Here is a 22,932-nt window from a genome sequence, read left to right as displayed (position 1 = left end):
GAGCATATTTAACTTGGGTTGCTTTGATAAAGAAACTGCTGATCCCAGTTATTCAAGATGGAACACATGCCAATGAGTGTCCTTGTTGCTCATTACCAGAATGATGATGCAAAGGAACTTTTAGATCAATTGCCCAACTATATGCTTCCCTTTGGCCTATCACTGCCAAAACAAGAGAGAGACAGACAGATAGACAGACAGACGGAGAAAGAGAGAGAGAGAGAGAGCAAGAAAGAGAAAGAGAGAGGCAGACAGACCGATACGGAGGTATCATCTATCCTCCAGTCTTAACAGAAACACACACTGGTCTTTTTGTTTCAACACTGAAAGTTACAGTTAATTCTTGACATTTGCTTTGTATTGATGCCATAGTCAATTCAGAAAAGAAGTAGTATTCACCTTGCTTATTCGCTCCTTTTTGGGTACCTCTAAATCACTCTGCTGTGCAAATGCATGCCTTCTTTCAGCATCAAAGCACTGTATGTAACTACCACAATTCCCTTTGTTAAACTAACATAATGAACAGGTTCTTCACATGAAGACTGTGCCTTGTGCCTTATATAGTTTCCTTGCTAGCCTATCCTTTAGAGTGATGCCTGACAACAGCTGTCTAATGACCGGATAGACTATATAGACAGTTACTCCAAACCCTATAAAACACTATATTTACATGCAATGTCAATTTAAACTAAACCCTTTATCCTTATAGAACTAATACTTCCACCAAGCCTTAACAAAAAATCAAGCAAAATTAAAAGCTGTGGTTATGCTAAATGAAAAGCTGTAAAAAGCTTATTTTTTCTAAGTGCACAGAGACTGTCTCTCGAACAGACCATATGCCCAGTAAATACAAAATGACTGAAGTCGTACAAGGTATCTTCTTTGACCATAGTGAAATGAAATTTGAAATCAACAGCACTATGAAATGTGGAAAATTGACAAAGATGTGGAACTTAAACAACACACTCCAAAATAACCAATGGGCCAGTGAAGAAATCATAGACACAATGGAAAATACTTTGAGATGAATGAAAAGGAAAACATAGCAAAGCGCAACTTATGACATCAAGCTAAAGCAATGCTCAGAAGGATATTTATAGTTACATATGCCTATATTTAAAAAGACAGACCTCAAATCAATCTCAACTTTCATCTTAAGAAACCAGAAAAATAAGAACAAACAAAACCCAAAGCAAGCAGAGGAAGAAAATGACAAAGATTAGGAAGAAATACATGAAGTAGAGAATAGAAAAACAATAAAAGAAACAAACACAGCCAAAAGATGGTTGCTTGAAAAGATCAACAAAATTAACAAACTATTAGCTAGATTGACCAAAAAAAAAAAAAAAATGAGAGATGGCTCAAACTGTGAAAATCAGAATTAAAAGAGGGGAAGCACTACCAAGCTTACAGAAAGCAAAGAGATTCTACAGCTCACTAAAAGAAAGTAACCTGAGCAACTGTACACCAACAAGTTAGAAAATGGAAATAAAATGGACAAACTTCTAGAAAGGCACAAACGCCCAAAACTGACAGGTAGAAATTAAAAAATCTGAATAAATCTATAACAAATAAAGAAATTCAGTCAGTAACTTAAAATTTCTGGGGGTTGGGGAGGAACAAAAAACTTAGGGCCAGATAGCTTCAGTGGTGAATTCTACCAAATGTTTAAAGAGAAATTCAGAACAATCTTTTATAAACTCTTTCAAAATAAATAAGAGAGGAGGGAACTCATTCTCTGAGGTCAGTATTAGTCTTATGCCAAAATAAAAGACAGCACAAGGAAATTACAGACCATTATCTCTTAAGAATATATATGCAAAAACTCTGACAAAATGTGAGCAAATCAAATCTAGCAACACATAAAAGGGATTATACAACACAACTAAATGAGATTTATACCACGACTGTTAGGTTGCTTTACCACTTGAAACTCAATTAATGTATTAGAATCATCTCAATAGAATAAAGAACAAGTCACATAATCATCTAAATAGACACAGAAAAGGCATTTGACAAAACCTAACATATTTTCATGATAAAAACACTCAAGAACTTAGAAATACAAGACAAGTTCCTCAATCTGACAAACAGCATCCACAAAAGCCCTGCAACTAACATCAGACTTAATGGTGAATGCTTTCCCTGAATTGTTTCCCCCTAAGATCCAGAAAAGGACAAAGATGTCTGCTCTCAACACTTCTATTCAACGTTATACTAGAGGCTCGAGTCAGGGAAATGAGGTGAGCAGGGGAAGAAATGAAGGCATCCTGATTGAAAAGCAAGCAGTAAAACTATTAGCAGATGACATAATCTTGTATATAAAAAAGAATCTTAAAAAAACTATTATCAGTAATAAATGAGTTTAACAAGTTGATAGGATGTAAGGTCAATATACAAAAATCAAATGTATTTACTTAAAAATTTAAATTATATTTCTATGAAAATGAAATTTAAAACAAACATTTCATTTATGATAGTATCAAAAAATAAAATAACAAAGAAAGTATAAAACTTGTGTTCTGAAAACTATAAATCATCACTGACAGAAATTAAAGAATACTTAAGTAGAATGACATTCCATATTCATGGATTAGAAGACAATATTGTCAAGATAGCAATGTGCTCTACATTGATCTCAAGATTCAACACAACCCTATCAAAAACTCATCTGGCCTTTTTGCAGAAATTGACACGCTGATTTTAAAATTCATATGAAAATTCAAGGGACCTACAACAAGAACAATATGGAAAATGAAGACTCATACTTTTTAATTTCAAAACATACTATAAAGCTATGCTAATCAAGATGGGATGATATACAGACCTAAAATTAATAGTGACATAATGAGTGAAATATAAATCAATCGGAAAGAATTGATCCTTCAGCTTACAGTGAATTGATTTTCAATAAAGGTGTCAAGAAAATTCAGTAAGAAAAAATATTTTCAAAAATGGTGCTGGAACTGGATATTCACAGGCAAAAGAATGAATTTGAACCCCTTTTTACACTATACACAAATATTAAGTCAAAATAGATTGCAGATCTAAAAGTAAGAGCTAAAACTAAAATTTTTGAAAGAAAAAATCAGAGCAAATATTTGCAATCTTGGAGCAGGTCATGGCTCCTTAGATATGATACCAAAAGGACATATGACAAAAAAAAAAAAAGATAAGCTGGAATGAAAAGTAACAGTGAATGGGTACAGGGTTTCTATTCAGGGTAACCAAAATGTTCTTAAATTTATTGTGGTGTGGTTGTACAACTCTGTGAGTATATGAAAAACACTTAACTATATGTTTTTAAATGAAGAATTGTATACTATATTAATTACAACTTTTTTTTGGGGGGGTGGGTAAAGCAGCTCTCATATACCTCTTTTACTTCCATCCTTTTAGATGATACGTGTACTATCTCAGAGGACAAGGAATGAAAGACTGAGGTCAATTTCCCAATGTGCCTACAGTCCCAACTGATCTGGATACAGGTGAACAAAATATTCATTTAGTAAAAGGAGCTTAATTCCTGAACATGTACACTATGCAACAGAAGGGTGCTGTGGTTAAAAATGCATGTGCTTGGTGGTAATATTGTTGCCATGTTATTTCCATCAGATCCTTGATCTATGCAATACACATACAAGATAGCAAGAAAAGATTCCAACAGTAACTTTACAAAAATACTGTTACTAAAATAGAATTGGTTACAACTCCAAAGATTCAGTGGGGTGGCTCTGTCTCATCAATGGAGAACATTACAAGAACATTACCCATAGCCCCATACCACTTCCTTTTCATTGTCACTAGATGGAACATTTGCAAGTCCAATGACAGAATGAGAAAAAACAGTAAGATTTTTCTCATCTTCTAAACTCTGAGTAGGCCCCCTGCTGCTACCACCCCAGGCTGCTGGGCTTCCCCCAGGCTCCAGACCTCTGCTCTGATCACCAGGACAATGGCAGCCATGAGGGTTTGCAAGTCTTCTTTCACAGTGTTACTGAAAAATAAGTAGGCTTTAAAAATGAAAGAATTGGTCTACATTTTAACATTTTCCTATTGAATCTTAAAGTGTTAAAAAAAAAAGCCCAATACTTGAAAGACACCCTATTTTTCTATTTTTCTTTTCTTAAATGTTTTAAGAAATTTAAAGCATTAATTTCTTAAATGTTTTCTGGAAAATAAATTTTAAAACCTGTTTAAATAATATATTGAAATAATAATGGTATCTGTGGCATTAACTCTGAGTTTCTTATTGGTAACAGGTTTAAAGATAATAAACGCTGTCAAACCTATATGGAATATATGAATTTTTCTACGACGTCATTCTAAATTATAGCAAATTCTATTATTGGAGATCTATCCTATGTATGGCACTGTGTCATATCCATTGTTTCTGCTCTTAAGCAGCTAGCAATCTGCAAAGTAGGAAGATAGAATAAACCTATGTATAACTCTTGCATTAAGCAGAATATGCAAGTGCTATATGCAAAGTACTGGTTAAACACATACATACACACAAACACACACACATATTCCAATGGTTCAAACACTAGAGAAAGCCCATCCAGCTGGAAAGAATCAGTAGAGACTTCATCGGGAAGTAGAATTTGAGATGTCTCAAATGAAGAGTCAAGACGTTCCGGGCACAATGAGGGTGGAAATACCAGGAACATTGAGTCAGTTCATTAATTGGGCCAAAGAATGAATGGCATTAACAACAGAAAATGCATTTGGAAAAGCTGCATTAGGGAAAACTTGTAGACTGAGAAGCAGGCTGTAATATACATCTCAAGGAACCATCTAAGATTTCTGAACAGATGAGCAGTAAAGCTAGACCTATGATTCCTAAATTTAAATCACAGCTGTGACAACATCCAAAGGAGGACCTACAATGGCTTGAGGAAAGAAGGCCCAGAAGTAGGCAGGTAACCAGCTAAAGGCCATTGCCATGATTTAGAGAAGAGGTACAAGGTCACCAGTGAAAATGGGAGAGAGAAGGAATCAAAGACCCATCTGGAGGAACAATCTATGAAGACCGAGGTACTCATTTGTCACTAAGCACTGATTTACAATCAGCAGGGTGCAAGAATTGAATTCATTAGGGCTAAAATGCACCATGGTTTATCCATTTCTTAGATGAGAGACCTGGCTGATTTTCAAAACCAACCTCTCTGTAGAGGAAATGGCCTACTTGGCCAGACATTGGTTTTATACCCTGGGAAGAATAAAATTGTGTGGGTGGAGTCCAGGCCATGACTACATCTGGCAGATGGAAAAGGAAATCAGGGGAAAGACAAACCATGCACTGAAGACATGGCATGTAGGTTGGGAGTTTGCTGCTAGAGAGCAGCATGGGCCATTCTTGCCACATCATGTCCAGCTTCTTCACCTGTAGCACAAGGAAGGGGTGAATCTGATGCACAGGGGTCTAATTATACAGGCTTCTCTTTTCAGGTTGGGGAGTGAGAGACCTGGCTGCTATCCAGGGGTGGTGTCACATGGTTAACCACATGACAGCGTCACCTTGTTCCTCCTATGCTACCTGGCCTCCTGGGGTCTGGCTCCTTATCACGTCTTTGTAGGTTGCTGTGTGGTTAGATATCTCAGCATAGAATCACTGTAAAAACAGAAGGTTCAACATTGACCTTTTTTCCTTTTCTTTTTAAGAGACAGGGTCTCACTATGTTGCCCAGACTGGAGTGCTGTCACAGGATCATACTTCACTACGGCCTTCAACTCGTGGGCTCAAGCCATCTTCCTGCTTTAGCCTCTGAAGTAGGTGAGGCTACAGGTGTATGCCACCATGCTGGGCTAATGCTGGAGCCACACCCTTCTGGGACACCAAAGCAAACATCAGAGAACGGCAGCTCTGAACAGCTGCCCCTGGCCTTCAGTGCTTTCACTGCATTCGTGTTCTTCCTCCCTGCACCTAAGTTTTGTGGCTACCTAAGATAGCCACTCTGCCTCACTATTTTTTTTTAATTCTTTCAGACTTATAGAAAACATTCAAAAACTTTGATATTCTTGACCTAGATTCATGAATGGTTAGCAGATTAGACAGACAGACAGATAGATAGATAGATAGACAGACAGACAGATAGATAGATAGACAGACAGACAAACAGATAATTTGTGGTGGTCATTGTGGCTACTAATATTATTATTTTGCTGAACCATAGAGAATAAACTGCAGACATCATGGCTATTTAATTCTAAATAGGTCTGGATATGTTTCTAAGAACAAAGCCATTTCCCTTGGAATGCCACAGTATAGTGAACACATTCAGAAAATGTGACGCTGATACAATACTATAATCCAAGATGCAATTCATGTTCAAATATTAACAATTGGCCCAGTGATATCTTTTATAACAAATCTTTTCTAATCCGGGATCACAATTGTGTCTGGTATCAGCTACCTGGTTTTTACTGTTGCTTTTCTATGTCCAAAACTATGAGACCATCCTCCTGCCTCAGCCTCCTGAATAGCTGGGACTATATGTACACACCACCATGCTCGGCTCAGCCTCCCAAAGTGTTAGGATTAGGCCAGAAATGGAAAGATGTACATGAGTTTGAGGAGTCACAAAGTATAAAACAAAATAGGAATGAGTAAGTGTGTGGGAGAAAACTTTAAAGCGCAGACGTAAACACTGAGGGTGGAACTGCTCATGACAGTATCAGCAACAGAAGGGAAGTACGTACTTTAGGTATAAATACCCACTGACCACGCTCAACATGTGCTGTACATAACTTGTAAACTAGTCCTCACATGAAAACTGACAGATGCTAGGACATGAAAAACCATACCAAAATGTTTGTTATTTACTCTGAGTGGAACAATATATGAAAAATATTGACTTTGGTCTACATTAAAAACGATAATATCATCTATATGCAATTTAAGGCAGATCACTATCTGGCCTAAAATGTGGCTGAATATTTTAAAAACAAAGAGCAACGACTAAGAACTCTGCTATCTCCAGAGCGTTCCTCTTCAACAACTTCTAGTGGTCCTTTCTAGTCTTTTTTTAAACTCAATTATGTGGAGTCAACCTTGTCAATCCCATCAGCCTGGTCACTCACATGGGCTGGTCTCCCACAACTGTTTTCCTACCTCCAAGTTCCTTTTTTCCTTTGTATTCATTCTGTCCGTAGTCATTCAATACCCACTGAACACAAACACTGAAGTGGCCAGAAATACAGTGGGAAGCAAAACAGTGCCCTGAGGAGCCTCCCAGGTTCAGGTGATTTTCCTGTCTCAGCCCCCAGAGTAGCTGGGATTACAGGCATGTGCCACCATGACTGGCTAATTTTTGTATTTTTTAGTAGAAATGGAGTTTCTCCATATTGGCCAGGCTGGTCTCGAAATCCTGGCCTCGAGTGATCTGCCCACCTTGGCCTCCCGAAGTGCTTGGGATTATAGGCATGAGCCACCACACCTGGCCAACCATCAATCTTGAGCTACATTACAATTCTCAGTTTTTCATGTACCATCATACATACAAATGTCCAACTATATTCCTCTTTCCACAGATCTCTCTCATATACTACAAAACCTAAATGGAATGTAATGACCAGAAAAGACCATTACACATTATAGCTGTCGTAAGATTGTGACAGTGACCAAGAAGTCAGTCAGAAGATAGCAGCACCTCACATACATTCAACAGTAACATCACAAAGATAGCATCAGAGTGGTGATTCTTGTGCTGTCCTTCAAGAAAGAGCTTTCACCTTTTCTGTCATTACTACCATCACTATTCAACAGTTTCATGATGGCAGCTGGGTTTGCCAATGATCTTGAATTTTAACTTTTCAATATCCCTACTTTTGCTTTCATAACAAAGAGTGGTGGGTTTTTTTTTGTTTGTTTGTTTGTTTTTCTTCTCTGAGATGGAGTCTCACTCTGTTGCCCAGGCTGGAGTGCAGTGGCATCATCTTGGTTCACTGCAGCCTCCACCTCCTCGGTTCAGGTGATTCTTCTGCCTTTACCTCCCGAGTAGCGGGGACTGAAGGCACATACCACCACGCCCAGCTAATTTTTTTTTTTTTTTTTTCCAGTAGAGATGGGGTTTCACCATCTTGGCCAGGCTGGTCTCGAACTCCTGACCTTGTGATCCACCCATTGCCACCTCCCAAAGTGCTAGGATTAATGGCATGAGCCACTGCGCCCGGCCAAGTAGTTGCTTCTATCAACATTCTATCAGAAAGGTCTAGCAAGGTTAATAAAATTAGTATTAAAGTCTCTAAAGTTTGGACAATGAGAAATCAAACCCATTCCCAATGAAGGTATTAATCATTATAAAGGAATGAAGAACCCTCTCATAGGGCCCCAGGAACAGATGCTGAGACCTCTCCTGCTGACTCGGCTCATCTGGACAGGAAGGAGATGTTGTGCCTTTTCCAGACTCTCAGCTGTGCCTCATATAAACTCAGAAATCCAGGTCAGGCTACATGGGAGCACACAGGTTGCGCACTGATCCCTGAGGGCAGCGAGAACACTTGATCCCAGATTGTACACTTTCAGTTTATATGAACGAAGCTGTTCACCATTCTGACATTTGACATCATCCACCAACTAACTACCCACTAACACTATCTGTTACTGCAGAATGTTTGGAATTTCCTTGGTTTTAAGAGCTGGAAAGTTTTAAGTACAGATCTTACATTTTAACAAAGTAGTACATGCTATTACTTTTAGGGATTCAGGATCTTTCCTCCTAGATTACTCAATTAGGACATACTCATCTAATAAAATACTTAACCCACACACTAAGAGACAAACATGTTTGTGTCTAAGATACAGCTTTTAAACAATTCCATGAACACTGCAGGATAACATTTTAAATCAGGTAACTGCTTAATTGATTTCCTCCCAATCTTCTACTTTAGACACTAAATCCATCTTGTCTTTTCCTTATATTTACTTCTAAGTCTTCAGTGTCCAACACAGTATTCAACTGTGGCCAGGCAGGTCTTAAACTCAGGCAGGCTCTCATAAGTAGTAGATGGATGCATTTTCCTTCATTAGGTAGACTTTAAACAGGAAAATACTGGTAAAATAGGGGAAGAAGTTCTCCAAGATAATAGTTTACCTTTTGTTTTGCCCCGGGCCTCAAATGAGATGAATTCACCTTTTTTGGCTGGTGGTCAAATCTTTTTACTGTGATTCATTTAAAGCTCAAAGCATCATGAGGCACAAACTAAGAGAAACTGGATGGTAAACACTGAAGAAGCTACTGTAGTTCTCACAGCATGATGAACTTGAACTGTTAGTGCTCCTAAGGTCTGTTCAGTTCTTGAGCACAAATTATTCTGTTTTCTAAAATTGATAAGCCTTACTTCCCCAAACTTATAGTTCTATTAGTCTACAGAACTTTCCACTACAGTGTAAAACTAATTCCTTTCTGACAAGCTGCCCTGGCCCATCTGGGAAGAGCAGGTTGGCTTCAGGTCATTCCCCAGCTCCCGCTCATGGCTGCTTTACCACCTGAAGGAGAACGTCAGCCACAGGATCAGGTGCAACTCTCCCTGCATTTCCCCCAACTATCCCACTTTACTTGGGGAGTGGAATTCAGCTGTGGGCTGTGCTGCTGAGCTAGCTCACCACAGGAGCCTGTTAATGACCGTAGGACAGAAATTGTAACCGCTATGGGAGTCAGAGCAGGGGAAACCTTCTCTTATCAGATAAGATACTTCCCAGCAAAGTAAGACAGAATTGTGCTCCACATCTCTTTCTTTTCTTCTTCTTCTTCTTTTTTTTTGAGACAGTCTCACTCTGTTGTCCAGGCTGAAGTACAGTGGCATGATCTCAGCTCACTGCAGCTTTTGCCTCCCGGGTTCAAGCGATTCTCCTGCTTCAGCCTCCTGTGTGGCTGGGATTACAGGCGCCCACTACCAAGACCAGCTAATTTTTTATATTTTTAGTAGAGATGGCGTTTTACCATGTTTGCCAGGCTGATTTCAAACTCCTGGTCTCAAGTGATCCACCTGCTCAGTCTTTCAAAGTACTAGAATTACAGGCGTGAGACACTGCACCCAGACCCACATCCCTTTCTTTTTTTTTTTTCACTGCTTTATACCACTTTTGCAAGAGATGAACACCTTCCTAACCCAAACAAAGAACACATGGAAAAAACTGTTCAAAAGCAAATTATCTATTATTAATAAGCTAAGAATGGTCTGATGAGCAAGTGCATCTGCTAATTAAACATGGCTTCCGATTAATTCCTCAGAAATCAAAGTTATCTTTTGTGGTGAACACTTCTCTACATTCAACAGGTTTAGAAATGATAATCTAGGTAAAGCATTTAGTTACACATTTTATAGCCAGTTTAGGAAAGTGCACCTTTTGTCTCACTGCAATTACACTTTATGAGCATTTTACTGGATTTCCTATTTTTTCTTTTTTTGAGATGGAGTCTCACTCAGTTGCCCAGGCTGGAGTGCAGTGGTGTGATCTCAGCTTACTGCAACCTCTGCCTCCTGGGTTCAAGCAATTCTCCTGCCTCAGCCTCCCAATAGAACCCAATTCTCTTGCCTCAGCCCCCCAATAACTGGGATTACAGGCACTCGCCACCATGCCTGGTTATTCTTTCTTTTTTTTTTTAATTTTAGTAGAGATAGGGTTTCACCATGTTGGCCAGGCTGGTCTCAAACCCCTGACCTCAAATGATTCACCCATCTCAGCCTCCCAAAGTGCTGGGATTACAGGCATGAGCCAGAATGCCCGGCCTGGGATCTCCTTTTTAATGGAGAGATGAGTATCTGTTAACACTGAGAAATGCTGCTACTTTATGGAGGAGAACCTTGAAGACTTAAACCACAGTGACCATGTGTTCATATGAACCCAAACTGTCCTTGCTAGGATGAATGTGGCTCTGCAGCAGGGGCTCCCCAGTGCTCTATTTGGGCACATGCTGTTCTTAGGCTCCTCACTTACTGCAACCTCAGCTGACTTTTAAAGCAGTTAGTTCATCTGCACTCAATCAGGAAATGAAAAGTAACAGAGGCCTGTCCTTCCTGCTTCTTCCATTTCTGTGAAGGTGCCACCACACATCCCCAGTCCTCATCCTTGGATCTTGAGAAGCCTGCTCCTTCTTGCCGCTGGTTAATCCTCCCCATTGCACCGTCTCCACCGTGCTGGTTCCTCCTCTTCTCACTGCCTTTTGCCTCCTCAGAGGTGTGTTTGTTGCCAGGCTGGAAGCCTAGCCCGCTCTCAATTCATTATTCACATTATTTCTGTTGGATTTTCTAAAGCAAGGCCTGATGTGTGACCTCTGCTACCCTGTTACGCTTTCCATACTGCATCCTTTCCTCACACAAAGCACCAGCCCTTCACGCCCAGGGTGCTGCTGGCACCGTAGCTTCAATCTCAGCCACACCACCTCCCTTTCACATGTTCCACTTGGGCAAGTTGCCCTGCCCCTTGCTGCCCCTAATCCTGCAGCCAGCTCCTTCAATTTCTCCTTCCCAGCTGAGCACAGCTCTCTTTCCTGGGGGTGCCTTCCCTAGGGCTCTGTATCCCCATGCTCCCCTCTGAGTCCTGGCAGGTTCCCCCAGTACCCTGCATGGTAACTACTTACAGGACTGTCAGCTCCACCAAGGCCCTGAAATGGCTGCATCCTCAGCACTCCACACTAAAAATATTTGTTGAATGAAACAAAGGATGAAAGTATGCCAGCGGTATAACTTTAAACTCACTGTCACTTTAATACTTATTGGGGGACAATCTACAAGAAGCCATCATTTATTGAGTAGTGGCTTAAAAGTTTTGCTCTTTTATTTTGTTTTTTAGATAACTTAAGGAATACTCCAGGACTAGATTTCTAAAATTACCTCTACTATAGAAAACATTACCAATTAATATGAACAATAAAATAGTTAAACTGAGCATCGGCCAGGTGCTGTGGCTCATGCCTGTAATCCCAGCATTTTGAGATGCCAAGGCAGGCAGATCGGTTGAGGCCAGGAGATCGAGAACAGCTTATACAGCATGGCGAAACTCCGTCTCTACTAAAAATACAAAAATTAGCTGGGTGTGGTTACGGGCACTCGTAATCCAAGCTACTCAGGAGGCTGAGGAAGTAGAGTTGCTTAGACTTGGGAGACGGAGGTTACAGTGAGCATAAGTTACAGTGAGCCGAGATTGCACCACTGCACTCTAGCCTGTGCAACAGAGCGAGACTCCATCTCACACACACACACAAAATTGAGCATCTACTACATATAATATATACAGAATCTGGTACCACATACTATGTTTCATTAAGCTTTTCATACCCCTTGAAATGTTTTAAATCTCCATTTTACTCATTGGAAACTAAGCTCAGAGATGCTTAAAAGTTTCACATGATAAGAGGGCCAATAAATACTACATAATCTACAATCTCACTGAGCTGTTATGCTGGCAGCTTGAACCAACAGATATTAACAGAAATAGTTTTCATTAATAGGTAATTATATTTGTTCTCCTGTATTATTTTATTTTCACATTATAGCTTCCTACTTATAAGGAAATTTTTCTAAGGTGTTACTACCAGATATTGCTGTGCTTTTCTTGTTAACAGATTTGTTTTTGGGCAGAGACCTGCTCCTTGGTGTTGACCTACTCTCCTACTTTACCACAGCCTGCTGCTTCTCTTGCATACAGATTTGTGCACTCTACGAATACTGGTATTTTTGTAAGCCAATTAAAATAAATTTTTAAACAAGATAGATGCAAAATAAACAAGCAAATAAATAAGAACTGGTGACTTAGACACAACCCTGGTTCAGTGAAGAATCAGAATGAAAGGGTTGGGATGGTCCAGGCAGGGGTGGAGTGAGTCTCGGAGCAGTGAGGTGAAAAAGGGGCAAGGTGAGTCTCAGAGAGGAGGAAAAGAAGGCTACCTGTGGGGAAACTTGTGACTCTCAATACCATGACTGTGTCTTGCAACTTAATTGTAGTCAATCTGGGCTACCATTTATTGAACTGCTCCTGCTTATTGGCCGTGTGCTGGGTGCTTTCATACGGTATTTTCATATCTCTTCGTCACCCTAATGAGGTAGCTGCAAACGCTGTGTCACAGCTATGGAAAAGGGGATTCATGGCAATCAAGGAACCTGTCCAATCTCCATCACAAACTCAAGAGCCATCACTTCAATGCCAGTGCTCTTACAACTCTGTCCTCCAGTAGCTGAACACTTGTTACTTCATGGCAGTCCCCTGGAGTGTAGACACAACAGACCATCCCTCAAGCAATGCCTAAACTCACAACTCCAAGAACACTGTCACATGTTGACACTGTAACACAACAGCTACCCAATTGAAGGGGTACACAAAGAGCTTTAACTTTTGTGTTACAATAGGTACCCTTAAATTGGTTCTGTCTGATATTCACAGATCACAGAACCCTAGAAACAATTTCTGGAAGAAAAAACCTCAAAGAGGTAAACCTAACAACTTGTATTTCCTCTTAAATGACCTATAAATACTTTTTAAAATGCTGTATCTTTTATTAAAATGAAATGGTAAATAAGAAAATAGATTTCTCTTTTTCCAGTTGTAATACTGTATCAAACCTCCCACAAGTTTTCCACTGCTAAATTTGACTGGCTTTACAAAGTGGGGGTGGGAATGCTGTATTGGTTTAGATAAAGAAATCTTAACCATTTACTTCTTACCTTTTTGGGTCATTTTATATGTGTATTCTTGGCTCTGGTACCAATACACTTATTACTTCCTCTTCTCTCCATAGTTAAAACTAGATGTAAAGTCAGCCTCGCATTCTCCAAGTGATGCAAAAGGCAAGAAACATGTACCCTTTTATCATAATTTTTCTTCCACAGAAAAGAGTTACATTCAAATGTTTTGTTACCTATTACCTAAAGATTATCAAAGTGGTATTTTACTTGCAACTTTATTGTAATAGAAATTATATTTTAAATTAGCACATGGCTTTAAAGATCACTGCATGATCTTTGGATTATTTTAATTACAAAATAATGGTTTGACAAACACACATCTATTCCTCAATACCTGTTTCTTTACATGAAAGGTAGGAAAGAAGTTAAAAATAAAGTAAGTATGAGACAACAGACCAGATGTCTTTACTATCTTTCATGACTACACTCTAATCTGAGGATGCTCTGAGCCCAGCAGGGTATGCCTTGGGAGAACTGTGAATTGGGGGCAGGGTGGGTTACCAGGCTGTCTTCCTAGTAGATCTGCTAATCCAGGAGAGCAGACCAGCAGGGATACTAACTTAGCTACACTCATCTTCTAAGCTGCAGGTCAGAACAATATTGCTGTTTCAAGTAGTGCAAATAAAAAGCTTCATTTCCCAGCACTCTCTCTTATTTGTCCACTGTCATCTTAGTAGCTGAAGAGAATCTATGAAACACTTAAGAACATCAAGCTGCTTCCCCAGAGGTCTAAAGGAGCTTAAAGCAATGTAACAGAATTGGCTTTCCATAACTTTGTGTCTATGAAACTACTGGGAAAAATAACAGTAGGTAAAACCCAAGCTGACCTAAAAGCCAAAGAATTAAATGTTAATTATGACTTAGCTACAGACATAACTGCTTCCAGCAAATCAACTACACTTCAACTGTGTAAACTCTGGACTCTTATCTACAATGTGGAAAATAACGAATTCTACTGACATCCTACAAAAGAGCAGATAATAAATTAACTCTCTGTTGGACTGGATTCTCATTTCTTAAATAAATTCTTTAGAAAACCCTTAGGATTCTAGATGTTGGAATAAAACCAAAAAGGTGTTTTATCTTTTTTGTTAACACAAAAATCTCTGAAGCCAACTTTGAAAAGGGAAGAGGATTGAGAATTCCATTTTAATATTACTGACTTGTCTCAAAGAGAAAATATGGCAGACAGCAGCCTGACCGGTTCAGAGATCTCCCAATGGCGAAGAGCTGACCTTCACTCCCACCGGAAAGAGAACCAACATTCAGAACTACTCCTGAGTGTGAGATGTTGTGACTGGGGCTAGAATAATAGGCATCGGCATTCCCACATTTTTACCCTTTGGATTATTATTATTATTTGAGACTGTATTTTTCAAACAGCTAAAGATGGCATATTTATTGAGAAAAATTATTAAGTAAGCTCAAAATAAGTAAGACATTCATTTTCAAAATACTTTTGAATGTTCAGAATACACATGGGCATTCTACACAGAATTAAAAGACCTATTTTATGAGAACTGTACTCCATAATATGCTGAGGATTTGGGTCAAATATACAGAAAGACAGGACCTCCACTTAGCAATCATTCATCAGACAGGTTTGATATTTTTCCTTTTAGTCAGTTTTTTCACCCAATAAGGAATGCTGAAGGGATTCCAGACAGCATGGCCACACAGGCTGGGAAGAAAACTCATCCACATGAGAACAACTGGAAGCCCAGTGATCATGCCTGCTTGTGCTCTCCTTGTCTGCTTGGCACTAACGTAGGAAGAGAGCACTACTGTTGAGTGAACACCACCCACCTCTCTTACTGTAAGCCCTCTGGCCTATAATGTGTGGATGAGAATGAAAACTTTCCAACCATTTGTATCTTAGGTAGTGTAAAAAGATCCACTGAACCATGTATTTTCATAGCTGCAAATACTAGCATACAAATTCTCATCCTCCTTCTGGTTTCTCAAAAATCGGTTGGGATCTAATTTCCAGATCCTATGAGAACACATGAAGACTCTATGGCCACACTGGTTTTGCAAGACCAAGATTTCCACTTAAGCCACAAATGTTACTTGCCTGCACTCCAGAAGCTCACAGCATAGAAAGGAAGGCAGAAATGCAACCACAGATCCTATTGAATGTGCTACAACAGACGTGTGTGGAAAGCACCACGGTGCTATGCAGAAGAGAGGGACCAAGTATGTCCAGTGTTGGGAAAAAGATGGCAGTGAAGGTACAAAGAAAAGGAGCAGTAGAATTATAAGTGAGCTTTTCAGGCAGACCAGGGGTGGGAAAGGGTACTCCAGGAAGAAACAACAGAGCCCACAAAGTGGGGAGACATGATAGGAACCCTTAGTGGTCACAGTAAGCCCGTGTCAGTTTGAGAACATGCCAAGTCAAAGGCCACGTCTATCCTGATCTTTTCCCTTTAGCTTATAGTTTATATTGAAAAAAATAAAAAAAGAAAATCAGTTAGAAAAAGCAAGGAAAACCTTCATTCTAGCTAGGACATGAATGGGTGTAGCATGTTATGCTTCTATGCTGTGAAATCACAGAAGACAGAGAATATGCTTGCTTCCAAAACCTTTTAAGCTAGAATAAATCTGTATTAAATTATAAAACATTTTGTTCATATTCATAATTCACCTGATGGGTGTGTTATGTGTCCAAAATAATGAGTGTGCTAAGTGGTGGCAGTACCAGAGAGAGTGCAGGGGCTGGCACAGCCTGGCCATCTAGACAATGACAGGTTGAACTGAGGCCAGTAACTTGGGGTTGTTCTGGTTAACACCACACCCCTAGAAAACCAAGGCCAGAAAGGAAGGATTTAAGCAGTGAACTTTTGTTTGCTTTTCCAGTCTTTACTTTTGTGATAAAGAATACAAATGGACCTATTGAGAGGCTGCATTAGATATGAAGCATTCCATTCATTCAATAATGTTTAATATTTAACCATAAGTTTATTGCTTTAACTGTAAAGTTTTGAACAGGGCTTCAAAGCTGGATCAAAACTGTCTTATATCCCCGACAAGTAATCACTTGGGTTGTTGCATCAAAATTACTTATTTTGAGGTCAGTGATGTCTAGCTTCTCTGAAGTAAATAAACTGTGTTCTAAATAGAAAAAGTACAGCGTCCTCTCAAGAACTCACATTCTTTCAGAAACAAAATAGCACATCTCATCTCTATGAATTCACTTATTTAAACTGTATGTGGATATCAGCAAGCAGTGTTTTACTTGGCCCTTTAATACCTATAATACTCTGCAAAATTATGTTACAATTCTCTGTAGAATTTCTCCTGGTCCCCACTGGCCCCTCAACCCAAAACACTGTCCTGGAATGTTGGTCATCACTCCTCCCTCTGTGGCCACCTCATCAGTGTCTCAACAGAGTGTCTACCCTTCAGGTAACTCAGACACAAGCTCTCTACCAAGCCTTCTTAAGTTACATGATCAGATCTTGCAGGGTGACAGCCATCATCCCAAACTCTCCTAAGAGAGAATAAGAAAGAGGGGTTAGCCCCATAGCAGCAGACTTGCACATGGTTGTCTGCAACAAGCTGCAGCTTTGTTCAACACAGCGAGGCCTGACTGCAGCCTTCCCGTGCAGCATTCACTACTTTCAGGGAGACTGTATAGAAAATGGGGAAGATACAGAATAACTCTGAGGGCTACTGCAAAGTTAAAGGAGATTCAGGATTTGGGCATTGTACTGGCATGTAGTGAACAGGCAGGTAAAAGTTTGCAATCAGCACTCTTGTACTATGTATAAGTCTAATGATTAATTAGTTAGGGCATAACTAGAATTTTGGAAACTTCTGAGTTCACAGAAAAAAAATTATTCCCCTTCTAATACATCCATTTCAAAAAGGAGAACTAAGTTTTACTAAATGTTTTATTGTAAATGGATGGATACATCTACAGATACAATATGCCTCCACATCCATGTGTACTGAACAAGTATGAATTTGGGTTAGAAAACTAATTTATGAACTGAAACAAATACCAGAGAAGTAGCGAATAGTAACTTTTAATTGCTTCCTTCTCTTTTTATATTCATTTTTATTATGATAAAACATACATAAATACTGTTTTGACCATTTTAAGTGGATAATTCTGAAGCATTATGGATATACATGACGTTGTATAATCTTCAGCATTATCTATTTCTGGAACACGTTCATTTCCAGGACTGTTTTCCTTAGTAACTGTGCCTTCTTAAATTTCTAGCAGCAGTGCTAAAGAGTTCCAATTTCTTTGCATCTTTGCCAACAATTGTTATTCTTAGTGATCTTTGATAAAAAAAATGGTATTTCATCGCGGTTTGGATTTGCATTACCCTAATGACTAATGATGTAGAGTGTTTTTTCATGTGTTTATTGGCAATTTGTTTATCGTTTTTGCATAAATGTCTATTATAGTCCTTTGCTCATTTTTGATTTGCGCTGGGTTTTTTTTTTTTTTTTGACACTGATTTATAGGAGCTCCCTATATATTCTGGATAGTAATCCATTAGCAGACACACAATTTGAAAATCTTTTCTTACACTGTATGGGTTATCTTTTCTCATACTGTATGGATTGTCTTTTCACTCTTTTGACAGTGTTCTTTGATGCAAGAAACTTTCAGATTTTGATAAAGTTCAACTTACCTATTTTTTTCCTTTGTAGCCTGTGCTTTTAGTGTCATGTCCAAGAAATCACTGCTAAATCCATTGCCATCAAGACATTCCCCTATATTTTCATGTAACGGTTTTATAGTTCTGGCTCTTAAGTTTCAGTCTTTAATCTATTTTAAGTTGATTTTAGTTTATGGTGTAAAACAAGGGCCCAATGTCATTAATTTGCACAGGGATTTCCAACTTTCCCATTTGTTGAAAAAGACTGTTCTTCCTATTGAATGATCATAATGCCCTTGTCAAAACTCACTTCATGGCCAGGCGTGGTGGCTCGGGCCTGTAATGTAAGCACTTTGGGAGGCTGAGGTGGGCAGATCACCTGAGGTCAGGGGTTAGAGACCAAGCTGGGCAACATGGTGAAACCCTGTCTCTACTAAAAATACAAGAATTAGCCAGGCATGGTGGCAGGCACCTCGGGAGGCTGAGGCAAGAGAATTGCTTGAATCTGGGAGGTGGAGGTTGCGGTGAGCCAAGATCGCGTCACTGCATTCCAGCCTGGACAACAGAGCAAGATTCCGTCTCAAAAAAAAACCCCCCCAAAACAAAACTTACTCCACCATATATGTAAGACTACTTATTTGTGAGTCCTCTATTCTATCCCACTGGTCTCTACCTCTCTCCTTATACTAGTACCCTACTGTTTTAATTACTGTAGATTTGTATTAATATTTGAAATCAGAAATTGTGAGTCTTCCATATTTGTTCTTACTTTTAAAATTGTTTTGGCTATTTGAGGTCTGTTGATAGTCCATATAAATATTCAAATAGATTTTCTCTTTCTACAAAAAAATGCTGTTGGAATTTTGATAGGGAAGGGGAGGGGAAGGGAGGGGAGGGAAGGAGAGGGGGGGTAAGAAGAGGGGAGGGGAGGGGAGTGGGAGAAGAGGGACGGGCAAAAGGGGTCTTTGCCTCCTGGTATTCCAGAAGCTTGTGGTGAGAGCAGGTTGCTCATTGTCAGTTCAACTCAGCCATTCCCCCTGAGTCACCGGGAGCTAGGAAGGAGTCGCAGGATGCAGTAGCCCTGTGCTGGGTTCCCAGCTTCCTACCCTTTCAGCCCAGCTTCTGTTTCTTCCTTCCATCCACTACTAGTGCCTTCCTTCTGAAGATCTGTTAGGAATGCACCAGGTCTTCCTGGTTCATTTGCGACAGCTGTTCCACCTAGCTACATCTAATTGGTCATCTTGCCCAAATCTGTTTTGTAGTTTTTATTTTAAAAGTCTGGGATCTACTTGGTTAAATTTGTTTTCCTAAGTCATTTTTTTAAATGCTGTTATAGTTGATACTGTTTACTTAAATTCCTTTTTTAGATTATTCACTGCTAATGATAAAAAATACAACTAATTTTTGTATATTAATCTGCATCGTGCAACTTTGCTCAATTTATTAGCACATGCTGTCTCTGTCTCTGTCTTTCTCTCTCTCTCTCTCTCTCTCTCTGTGTGTGTGTGTGTGTGTGTGTGTGTGTATAATCTTTAGGGTTTTCTACATATAAGATCAGATCATGTGGTCTCTAAACAGAGATAATTTTGTTTCTTTCCAATCTAGATCTTTTCTTTTTTCTTTTTTTTTTTTTTTTCGAGACGGAGTTTCGCTCTTGTTACCCAGGCTGGAGTGCAATGGCGCGATCTCGGCTCACCGCAACCTCCGCCTCCTGGGCTCAGGCAATTCTCCTGCCTCAGCCTCCTGAGTAGCTGGAATTACAGGCACGTGCCACCACGCCCAGCTAATCTTTTGTATTTTTAGTAGAGACAGGGTTTCACCATGTTGACCAGGATGGTCTCGATCTCTCAACCTCATGATCCACCCGCCTCGGCCTCCCAAAGTGCTGGGATTACAGGCTTGAGCCACCACACCCAGCTAGATCTTTTCTTTTTCTTGCCTAAGTGCTTTGGCCAGAACTTCTAGTACTATCTTAAACAAAAATGGTGAAAACAAGCATCTTTGTCTTGTTTCTGATTTTAGAGGGAAAGCTTATAGGTTGTCATTATTTGGTATGTTAGCTATGGGTTTTCCATAAATGGCCTATGTTAGGTTGAGGAAGTAACCTTATATTCCTAGTTTGTTGGAGTGTTTTTACATAAAGTGTTGGAGTGTTTTTACATAAAGTGTTGGAGTCTGTCAAATACTTCTGCATCAGTTAGAACAACTGTATGGTTTTTCTCCTTCATTCCATTAATGTGGTATATTACATGGATTGGTTTTTGTAAACTATCCTTGTATTCTGGAAAATGCCATTTTTAATATGCTGCTCAATCCAATTTGCTACAATGTTGTTGGTTTTTTCATCAATACTCATCAGGGATACTGGTTTCTAGTTTTCTTGTAAAATCTTTGTCTAGTTTGTCACCAGGGTAATCAGGAAGTGTTACTTTCCCTTCAATTTTTGGGAGGAATTTGAGAACAACTGGTGTGAATTCTTCTTTAAATGCCTGGTAGAATTTTTACTCATGGATCCATTTGATCGTGGATCTTTCTTCATTAGAAGGTTTTTATTACTGATTTAGTCTTCTTACTAGTTATAGATCTATTCAGATGTTTTATTTCCTCATAAGTCAGTTCCGGCAGACTGTTTTTTGTAGAAAATTGTTCGTTTCATGTAGGTTGCCCAATTTGTTGGTGTTCAGTTGTTTACAGGATTCTCATATAATCCTTTTCATTTTTGTAAAATCATAATAAGTCTCTTCCTTACTTCCGATTCTAGTAATTTGACCAGTTTTTCTCTCTAGTGAATCTAGCTTAAGTTTGGTCTATTCTGCTGACTTCTGCAAAGATGCAATGTTTTTAAAAATGTTCTTTGATTTTTCTCTAATGTTTGTACTTTCATCTCCACTCTAATCTTTATTATTTCCATCCTTCTGCTAGCACTGCATTTAGTTTGCTTTTTTTTTCTAGTAGCTTAACATGTGCAGATAGTTTACTGATTTAACATATTTCTCTTCTTCAATATATATATTTATATCCATGAATTTCCAACTTTTCATACTGCTTTCACATCATCCCATAGTTTTGATACATTATGTTTTTTTTCATTCACCTCAGCAATTTCTTCTCGGAGATTTGGGAGGGGGGGAAATGATGGACAGGAGGCAGGAATAGATTGCAGCCCCCACTCAGACAGAGCAGCTCAAAGAGATTCGTATCATGAACTTTTGCTCCAGAACTACTGCAGGAATATACCAGGAAAGCCAAGAGAATCAGAAGACCCTCTGAAGGAAGCATATTGCTCCTACAAGACGCAAGACACACCTTAAATACTGTATTGGGGTATCCATGGCAGACAGACCTCAAGAAGGTTCACATCACAGGACTCTGTGCAGACAACCCCCAGGAATAACCCAGGGCTTGTTAGCTCTGCTAAATGGCTAGATCCAGAAGAGAAATAATAGTCACTACAGCTTGGTTCTCAGGAAGCCACATCCCTAGGAAAAGGCAGAGAGTACTACAACAAGGGAACACCCTGTCGGACAAGAGTCTAAACAAGAGCCTTGAGTCCCTGATCTCCCCTCTGACAAAGCCTACCCAAATAAGAAGAAACCAGAAAAACAATTCTGTTAGTATAACAAAACAAGGTGCTTTAATATCCCCCCAAAATCACACAAGCTCAGCAGGAAGGGATCCAAACCAATAAGAAATCTCTGATTTACCTGAAAAAGAATTCAGAAGATTGATTATGAAGCTAATCAAGGAGGCACCAGAGAAAGATAAAGTCCAATTTAAGGAAAGCAAAGAAATAATACAAGAAATGAGGGGAGAAATCTTCAGTGAAATAGATAGCAAAAATGAAAAAAAAAATTACAACATCAGGAAATAAAGAACACAGAGAAATGCTAAATGTTCTGGGAAGTCTCAGCAATAGAATTGAACAAACAGAAGAAAGAACTTCAGAGCTTGAAGACGAGGTTTTCATATTAACCCAATCCATCAAAAGATGAAGTAAAAATAATTAAAACAACAACAACAACAACAACAACAACAACAACAACAACAACAACAACAACAACAGGCCGGGCATGGTGCTCACGCCCATAATCCCAGCATGGTGAAACCCCATCTCTACTAAAAATACAAAAATTAGCTGGGTGTGGTGGAGCACGCCTTCAATCCCAGTTACTTAGGAGGCTGAGAGCCAAAAGCACCAGGTAACCTAAAAACGAAAACTGATCAGATTAACAGAAGATTTTTCAGCAGAAATGCTACAAGATAGAAGGGATTCGGGCCCTATCTTCAGCTTCTTTAAACAAAACAATTATCAACCAAGAATTTTACATGGAGGGAGAGGGATCCAAGATGGCCGATTAGCAGCAACTCAGGATTTCAGGTCCCAGTGAAAGTGTGGAGGGTGAGTGGAAGCCACATTTCCAGACAAATTTTTACTGCCCACAGACCAGGAGATTCCCAGGCGGAGGAGCCCCATGGGTAGCCAGTGCGGCTGCTTTGGCCAGCACAGCTGTTTTGGCCAGTGGCTGTTTTCACCAGCACAGCTGTTTTGCCGGTGCCCCGGCCCAGCAGTTCTCCATACAAAATACAGGGGTCCGGGTGCCGTTTCAGCTGGGGACTGGAGCTCCAG

General features: G+C 39.5%; 1 protein-coding gene across 6 annotated transcripts in view; it reads right to left on the bottom strand.

Annotated features, from left to right (window-relative positions):
* SPIDR (scaffold protein involved in DNA repair) overlaps positions 1 to 22,932 on the bottom strand; it is a 401,999-nt gene that overhangs the window by 199,731 nt on the left and 179,336 nt on the right. Inside the window, exon 1 of one of the 6 annotated variants that reach the window (XM_074386638.1) lies at positions 1 to 22,932. This exon is cut by the window's left edge and continues 6,488 nt beyond it; it is cut by the window's right edge and continues 25,115 nt beyond it. The exons of the other annotated variants lie outside the window; for them this stretch is intronic. The gene's annotated coding sequence lies outside the window, so the exon portion shown is untranslated. 6 annotated transcript variants of the gene reach the window in all.

The sequence above is a fragment of the Saimiri boliviensis genome, chromosome 15, assembly GCF_048565385.1.
Source record: "Saimiri boliviensis isolate mSaiBol1 chromosome 15, mSaiBol1.pri, whole genome shotgun sequence".
Lineage (NCBI taxonomy): Eukaryota > Metazoa > Chordata > Mammalia > Primates > Cebidae > Saimiri > Saimiri boliviensis.
The sequence above is the reverse complement of the archived record's forward strand: the minus strand, read 5'-3'. Positions and strand labels throughout refer to the sequence as shown.